Genomic DNA, 8,855 nt, shown 5'->3' with positions numbered 1-8,855 from the left:
TTAAACATAAAATGAAGATATCAATAAGGACTTGTGATTTTTTTTTTGTTTTAAATAAATTTTTCTCTCTCTGGAAATAGTCACTGAAATGGCCTAGAAACAATGACACTTCAATAGCAATGAGTATATCTAGTACTATTTAAGTCTGTGATGGCCCTCCCTTCTGTTATCCCTCTGTAACTGGGGTCACTACACTTTTTCTGTAAAGGGCTAGATAATAAATATTTCAGCCTGTGGGCCATACACTGCAGGTGCTAAATCACACAGACTAGCATCTACATCAATTTAGGTATTGATTTCTAAATATTATTTTCTCTTCCCCCCCCCCCCATTTCTTTTTCTTTCTTCCAAGGTTTTATTTAAATTCAAGTTAGTTAAGGGACGCCTGGATGGCCTAGTCAGTTAAGTATCTGACTTCGGCTCAGGTCATGATCTCACAGTTTGTGGGTTCGAGTACCACATCGGGCTCTGTGCTGAATTGCTCAGAGCCTGGAGCCTGCTTCAGAGTCTGTCTCCTTCTCTCTCCGCCCCTCCTCTGCTCACTCTCTGTCTCACTCTGTCTTCAAAAATATATAAATGTAAAAAAATTTTTTTAAATTCAAGTTAGTTACCATATAGTGTAGTATTGGTTTCAGGAATAAAATTTAGTGATCCATCATTTACATATAGCACCCAGTGGTCATCCCAACAAGTGCCCTCCTTAATGCCCATCACCGATTTAGCTCATCCCCCCACTTATCTCCCCTCTAGCAACTCTGTTTGTTCTCTGTATTTTTAAAAAATTTTTCTTTAATGTTTATTTATTTTTGAGAGAGGGAGACATAGTGTGAGCGGGGGAGGGTCAGAGAGAGAGCGAGACACAGAATTCAAACAGGCTCCAGGCTCTGAGCTGTCAGCACAGAGCCTAACCCGGAGCTCGAACTCACAAACTATGAGATCATGACCTGAGCCAAAGCCAGATGTTCAACCAACTGAGCCACCCAGGCACCCCTCTTGGTTCTCCGTAATTAAGAATCTCTTATGGTTTGTGTCCCTCTCTTTTTTTTTAATCTTATTTTATTTTTCCTTCCCTTCCCCTATGTTCATCTATTTTGTTTCTTAAATTCCTCATGAGTGAAATCATATGGTATTTGTCTTCCTCTGACTGACTTATTTCACTTAGCATAATACTCTCTTTCCATATGTATATGTATATGTATATGTATATGTATATGTATATACACATATATATGTATATATATGTATATATATATATACATATATATATACATATACATATATATATAACTCATCTTCTTTATCCGTTCATCCGTTGATGGACATTTGGCCTCTTTCCACAATTTGACTATTATTGATAGTGCTGCTATAAACAGTGGGGTGCATGTGCCCCTTCAAATCAGTGTTTTTGTATCCTTTGGGTAAATACCTAGTAGTGCAATTGCTGGGTCATGGTGTAGTTCCCTACTGGTTTCCAGAGTGGCTGCACCAGTTTTCATTCCTACCAGCAGTGTAAGAGTGTTCCCCTTTCTCCGCATCATCACGAACAGCTGCTATTTCCTGAGTTGTTAATTTTAGCCATTCTGACAGGTGTAAGTTGGTACCTCATTGTGGCTTTGATTCGCTCTAACCATCATTTTCACCTAAAGGAACCAGGATTAATTGAAAAGAAAATGCCTGATTCTAGGTCTAGAGCTGAGAAATTATAAGTGGAGCTTAGATTGTTTTATTTTGTCAGCTCATAAATGTTGAAGAAATAATAGATTTAGAAACTGGCACTTTTTTTTTCAATATATGAAGTTTATTGTCAAATTGGTTTCCATACAACACCCAGTGCTCATCCCAAAATGTGCCCTCCTCAATACCCATCACCCACCCTCCCCTCCCTCCCACCCCCTATCAACCCTCAGTTTGTTCTCAGTTTTTAAGAGTCTCTTATGCTTTGGCTCTCTTCCACTCTAACCTCTTTTTTTTTTTTTTTCTTTCCCCTCCCCCGTGGGTTTCTGTTAAGTTTCTCAGGATCCACTTAAGAGTGAAAACATATGGTATCTGTCTTTCTCTGTATGGCTTATTTCACTTAGCATAACACTCTCCAGTTCCATCCATGTTGCTACAAAGGGCCATATTTCATTCTTTCTCATTGCCACGTAGTACTCCATTGTGTATATAAACCACAATTTCTTTATCCATTCATCAAACTGGCACTTTTCAATCTCCAATGTAATAATTATTTCAGGCAAAGATCATCAATAGATAGTAAAATCTTTGGATGGAAAATTTTTGAGAAATAAGATATTTATGCAGAGCGAAAGTATCACTCCATGAATTACTTACTAAATGAAAAGAGGGGGGAAAACATGCGTGTACAATGGGGAGATCTGGGTATCGCCACTTTAATCAAATGTGCTAATTTAACATGACTCATAGTGGACTAATAGCTTGACATTGTGCCTTCTGAGATGATGTGATATTAAATACATCTTATATCACCGTTTTGCCCAAAATACTTTATCTCAATATAACCGATTTTCTAGTATAGGAATTGGCAAAGATTTTTTAGAAAGAGACGGACTGTAATTTTTTAAGGCTTTGTGAGCTATATGGTCTCCTGTGACCACTCTCAACCCTGTCCTTATATCAGGAAATCAGCTATAGACAATATGTAAACTAATGCGTGTGGCTCTGTTCCAATAAAACTTTATTTACAAAAAATAAAGTGGGGTATTGAATTTGGCCTGTGAGTTATAGTTGGTCAGCCCTTCCTTGTTTGAGACTTAACTTACAGGAAATTCAGGGGGAAGAGGAATGAAAGGAAATAATTAGATACCAACAGAAAATAATCAGATAAATCCAAAATGACAGACATGTTGCAAAACAACTTTAAATGCTTCAAAAAAGTGAATATCATGAGTAAAAGAACTGATAGAACTGTTCAGACTAAAATAAACTAGTGAGACATAACCTGTTTCAGTGTGTGGATCTAGATAACAACCTTTTTTTTTTAATGTTTATTTTTTATTTTTGAGAGAGCGAGAGAGAAAGACAGAGCACGAGTGGGGGAGGGGCAGAGAAAGAGGGAGACAGAATCTGAAGCAGGGTCCAGGCTCTCAGCTGTCAGCACAGAGCCTGACGTGGGGCTCGAACCCACAGACGTGAGATCATGACCTGAGCAGAAGTCGGACACTCAACCGACTCAGCCACTCAGGCACCCCAACGACCATCTAATTTTATACATGGGCCACTAAACCCTGCGTCTCCACCCCCATTCTTGTGCAGATGATTTTTTGGATGAATGTACAGAATCTTTTGATTATCCTCTCCCTCCATCAGAATGATTTACAATCACTACCAGAACGACCAGTTTGAGAATGTCTCAACCCTCCTGGGTTGCTTTTCAAAGTCTCATGACATAAAATTGATCGTATTTTTTTACTAAACTTTTGATTACAATTATTAAGAAAGCAAGTTTATGAAGAAAGAGGCAGAAAAAAAAAACACCTATGCTTTAATCACCAATCTTTAATTATCATCAGTTACAAGCAAGCTTGTATCATTTGACCCTTATATTCCCAAAGGAAAAGAAACATTTGCTTGTTCCTGATAACAATCTAAGCAGATAACTATATTTTTACTAATAATTATAAGGCGACCTTCCTTATTCACCTGCAATTTTCCTGTGAGACATGACTTGGAATTAAAATCTCAGTTTATTTCAGAAAATGTCATTTAGAACTCCTAAGTTCTGCTATAGAAAAATAACTTAAAAATAACTTGTCAGTTGAAACGGGTTTTACCCATGGGGGAGGGAAAGGAAAAAAAAAAGAGGTTAGAGTGGGAGAGAGCCAAAGCATAAGAGACTCTTAAAAACTCAGAACAAACTGAGGGTTGATGGGGGGTGGGAGGGAGGGGATGGTGGGTGATGGGTATTGAGGAGGGCACCTTTTGGGATGAGCACTGGGTGTTGTATGGAAACCAATTTGACAATAAATTTCATATATTGAAAAAAAAAAGAAAACGAATTTTAAATTAACATCAATATCTCTTTGTACTGAAACTATTTTAAGAAAGTTATTTTCCAAGCTTCAAATATCATATACTTTAGAGCAAACTAATAAAGACAAGTAAGATTTCTTATAGACCAAGACAAGATGTTTTTTTCCCCCAATTCACACCTTACTGCCGTGACACTTTTCTGTTCTCCCAGTAAAGCCTATACACAAATTTAGAGCAGACTTCCTTACATTCAACTAATCTTTACTAGTCTGATCATCCCTTCCTTGATTTTTCCACTCTTGTTTTAGTTTCCTTAATAAGTCATCTTTGTGAGGACAAAGCTGTTTCAAAATTAGGGCTTAATGTCCCTCGTCACATTGAAAGTTTCTCCTGCTTTTGCTTCTTAGGGGAGATGTTGAACTTCACAGTGGCTTTTCAGTTATGTTTAACAAAGGGCTAAATAAAATGTGTGCTACCAGTAACATACAAAATCAAACAAGATAAATTTAAACACAGTTCACTGTTTCTACCTTTTTTATCCTACAAACCATCCTTACAGGATGATAGTTTTAAATGATCTTTTCCAACCTATAAAATAGATCTTGGACCACTACAAGTATTGCCTGCAGATATTAGCCAAGAAGTTCAATGAAATCCCAGACATCACTACAAAAGAAAGCAAAAACATGAATTGGCATGTGTATAAAAATCACCATAAATTTGCATTTGGGAGACTGAATGATTCCTAGTGTGATTCAGAAAAATGATGAGTATGACTCATCGGGCTATTCTTTGTAGAGGGCCAGAGTTGATGAACTGAGCCTCTAGTATGGAACTCAGTGGTGATTTTATTCCAAATCTATTAACCTATTTAATTTATAAGTTAATAATAACCAAATGCCTTCTATATTTTCATAGAGTAATGAACAAAAAAGACAGTCCCTGATTTCAAGGACCTGATGGTCTAAATAGGGAATTTAAATACTCTTGGTGAGAGCAAGCACAAAGTACTATGGGAACACATGGCAACAGCATCTAAACCAGGTAGGCGGTGGCAGGCGGGTCAGGAAGTCTTCGTGGTAGAAGGAAACATCTTTCAGAAAGGGGAAATATCTTTCTGCCAAATACCTGTGGCTATTTTAAGGAAGTGACAATAATTTGGTAGAGTTGAAGCATAGGATTTGGAGTGGTTTGGGGAAAGGTTCCAGTGAGAGAAAAGGTTGAGTAGATATATAGAGGCCAAATTATGAAAGTCCTCCGAAGCCTTAAATCTTGTAGGGTTTGAGTAGGGTAAATTCTGACTTTTTAAATTTATTAATTATAATTAATTGAGTCAAACAATTACTATATATTTAGTGGTTTATACCCTATTTCCCAAAAAAAGTTTAATGTATGCACAGAGATTAAACAAATTCCAGAATACTAGAATAAAAAACTATGGAAATAATTACCCTGGGAGGTTGCACATGTTAATGTATTAATGGGTTCAAAATGGGATTAGACACACAAAATGGACGTAGTAGGTTATTAGGGTCACTTGTTTATTTAAGGCCCTCCCACAAAGGGATCTCATTGGCATGATCAGACACTGAGTCTCAGACAGAATGTTTTCTTGGTCTGAGTTAGTATTATGTGTCTTAGGTATTTATAACCTTATCCCTTATGTATACATACCCATCTATTTGGGGTACTCTTAGTAAATATGATCTTCAGGTGAGCTTAGAACATCAGAGAATATTTAGAAACCTGAAGTCCATATCTACTTTTGGGGAAAATCCAGACATCCCATCTTCCATTGACTGCATTTTTGGGTGACTTTTTAGTAATAAGATTCTCTACCTCCAAATTAAGCTTCTATGGAATCATTGATTAAAATGGCTGATTAAAAACAACTTTAGGGGGGAAAAGCCATTAAGATAATTTTCTTTTACTGAATTCCTCTCAAGTTCTATGAAGTGCTGTAAGTTGAATCTCTCTGAACTTATCCTAAGTGGAAACTGAGAACAATGACTCCTCTGTATAAAATTCCCAGGCATTCTGCAAGATCACTTTCAGCTTACCATTAGCCTTATCATTGCCATATAAAGAGTCTTACTTTCTTTATATTTTCTTGAGTCAGTTCCTGATCCTTTAATAACATTTGCTGACCTCCTCCTGAATTCCCTCTTAAGAATTCAACTATTGATTCAAAGACATTTAATGATCTCCCTTTCTAGTGTCTTAGTAGATACAGAGTTGGGCTTAAATTGTAGTTATTTGAAGTTCAACTTAGCTAATAAGAAGTAACTATACAACTGCTGTACAGAGCCTAGAGATATGCCCACACAAACACTGATACACACATGTGCAGAATAGGGTCTAGGGGACAATGTAGGTAAAGGAGCAGGGATTTCGAACAGAGAAAAGTCAGATATAAAATTTATATAAAGGAATTTCTGACTTCACCTTAGAGAGGAGAGACAATTAATAAAATAACAATTCAATATGAACATTATTCAGGTCAGTTGTTTGATATAGATTATACTTCCACATGTTTTGACTTGGGAGATGTCAGACCACTTTGAAAGGAAAGAAAGCTGGAGGAAATGGGAACTTGTGAATTAAAGTCAGGAAATTCCACATAATTATACTGTTCCTTTGTGTTTCTCCATCTTAATACTAACTGGATTCACAACAATAATGTGCTGGTAAATATTCAACAACTTGCTAGGGGTTTGGGATAGGGCATGGAATAAGCCCTGATATGTAGTAGCATTTACGGTCTTCTGTGGTGTACATACTTTTACCATGGTTTATTTCAAACAACCTACTGATGTCACTTAACACAGAGTTGAGAGGAAATGTTCACTTGCATACCATTATATATTATTTCTACTGTATAGATATAACAGACATAAATAACCTCAAGAGCATAGATAATAGTAAAATAATTACTATTTGATTTTATTTGTTACCTTTTTTATTTTTCATTTTTTTGTGTATTGTATTATTTATACAAGTTATTAATTGTAATGCATTTACTCCAGTAAAGATGTTAGATTATTTTCAGGTGTACAATATAGTGATTCAACAACTCTACGCATTACTCAGTTCTCATCACAACAAATGCACTCCTTAATCCCCATCACCTATTTCACCCATCTCTCCACCTACTTCCCCTCTGGTAATCATCAGTTTGTTCTCTATAGTTAAAAGTCTGTTTTTTTGGTTTGTCTCTCTTTTCCTTTGCTCGTTTGTTTTGTTTCTTAAATTCCACATGAGTGAATTTGTATGTTTTTTGTCTTTCTCTGACTTATTTCACTTAGCACTATACTCTCTAGCTCCATTCATGTTGATGCCAATGGCAAGATTTCATTCTTTTTTATGGCTGAATAATATTCCATTATGTGGAATAATATTCCATTCCACATCTTCTTCATCCATTGATCAATTGATGGACATTTCAGCTCCTTCCATAAATTGGCAATTGTAAATAATACTGCAATAAACATAGTCATGCATGTATCCCTTTGAGCTAGTGTTTTTGTGTTTTGGGGGTAAATGCCCAGTGGTGTGATTACTGGAATGTAGGGTAGTTCTATTTTTAACTTTTTGAGAAACTTCCATACTGTTTTCCAGCGTGGCTTCACCAATTTGCGTTCCCATCAATAGTGCATCAGGGTTTTTTTTTTCTCTACATCCTTACCAATACTTGTTTCTTTGTTTTTGATTTCAGCCCTTCTGACAGGTGTGAGGTGCTATCTCATTGTACTTTTTGATTTGTATTTCTGCAATGATGAGTAATGTTGAGAGCATCTTTTCGTGTGTCTGTTAGCCATGCTGCCTTTGTTTCTAAATATAATTTATTTTATTGTAAGTTAATATAATTTCATGTTAATTGATGCCTGTATTAAGCAACTAGCTTGCAAAGATCCTAAACATCTAGCAGTTGGCTCTCACCAGCTGGTATGAGGCAGCTTTGGCACTTGACCCCAGCAGATGAAAGCAATCATGACGTAGGTCACATGAAGAGATAATTGTGATTCCCTATGGATAGCTATGGGATTGCCTGTGTGCAGACCTACTGTGCCATATTAGCTGTGCTGCCTCCCCTGTGAGTTCTCCCAAAATTCAGAAGTGAGGTCCTATGCCTCATGCACCCAAGAGGCACTCTATACTCGTTGTGGCTTGTCTGGTCAGTTTGAAGAAAAGTAAAAGCTTTCCCAGAAACTTTGAAGTCTTGAATGAAAGACTGAAGGAACTTCAGTCTTCAGTATGGAGGTGGTGTTTTCATCTGGTCTTGTTAACACTGGTAGCTTAGGAAGCAGAATCAAACACAGAAAACTCTCAGGATGTGCTGTACATGATTGTGGGGAAATAGGTTCAAAAATTCCTTATACTTACATAAATGAGGTAGAAAAAATCTTAGGCCAGAAAGCTGCCACCACGGGACGAAAGCACCTGAGGTTAGTTACTGAGATATTGTAATGAGATCACAAGAAACTTGTTATATCACCTGCAGGAAATTACTTTCCATCTGGCACCAATGTACCTTGATCACAAACACCACTTGACCCTCAGACCCTTTGCTTCTCTCACACACAAGTTAATGATTACTGACTGATTGTTTTCTCCACGCTCACCACGTGTATAAGATCTTGTTTTCTCCACATTCACCACGTGTGTAAGATCTTGAGTACTCAATAAATACGGAGATGAAACGCCTGTTCCAGCTTTTGTCTCCTCCTGGACGTTAGTCTCTCTCCTATTTAATTCTGCGTCCACTCTCTTAGCTGACAAAGGGAGAACTCCAGGTTCCTAGTCTGTGACACATGATCTTTTAAAAATTGTTTCCTGGGTGGTCTATGACCAGAAAGAGGGGCTCT

The 8,855-nt window shown here is 37.0% G+C and overlaps 1 protein-coding gene across 5 annotated transcripts in view; it reads left to right on the top strand.

Annotated features, from left to right (window-relative positions):
* CCDC148 (coiled-coil domain containing 148) overlaps window positions 1-8,855 on the top strand; it is a 253,766-nt gene that overhangs the window by 218,484 nt on the left and 26,427 nt on the right. The window lies entirely within an intron of this gene.

This window comes from Leopardus geoffroyi, chromosome C1 (genome assembly GCF_018350155.1).
Source record: "Leopardus geoffroyi isolate Oge1 chromosome C1, O.geoffroyi_Oge1_pat1.0, whole genome shotgun sequence".
NCBI classification, from domain to species: Eukaryota; Metazoa; Chordata; class Mammalia; order Carnivora; family Felidae; genus Leopardus; species Leopardus geoffroyi.
This window is presented reverse-complemented; position numbering and strand designations above follow the sequence as displayed.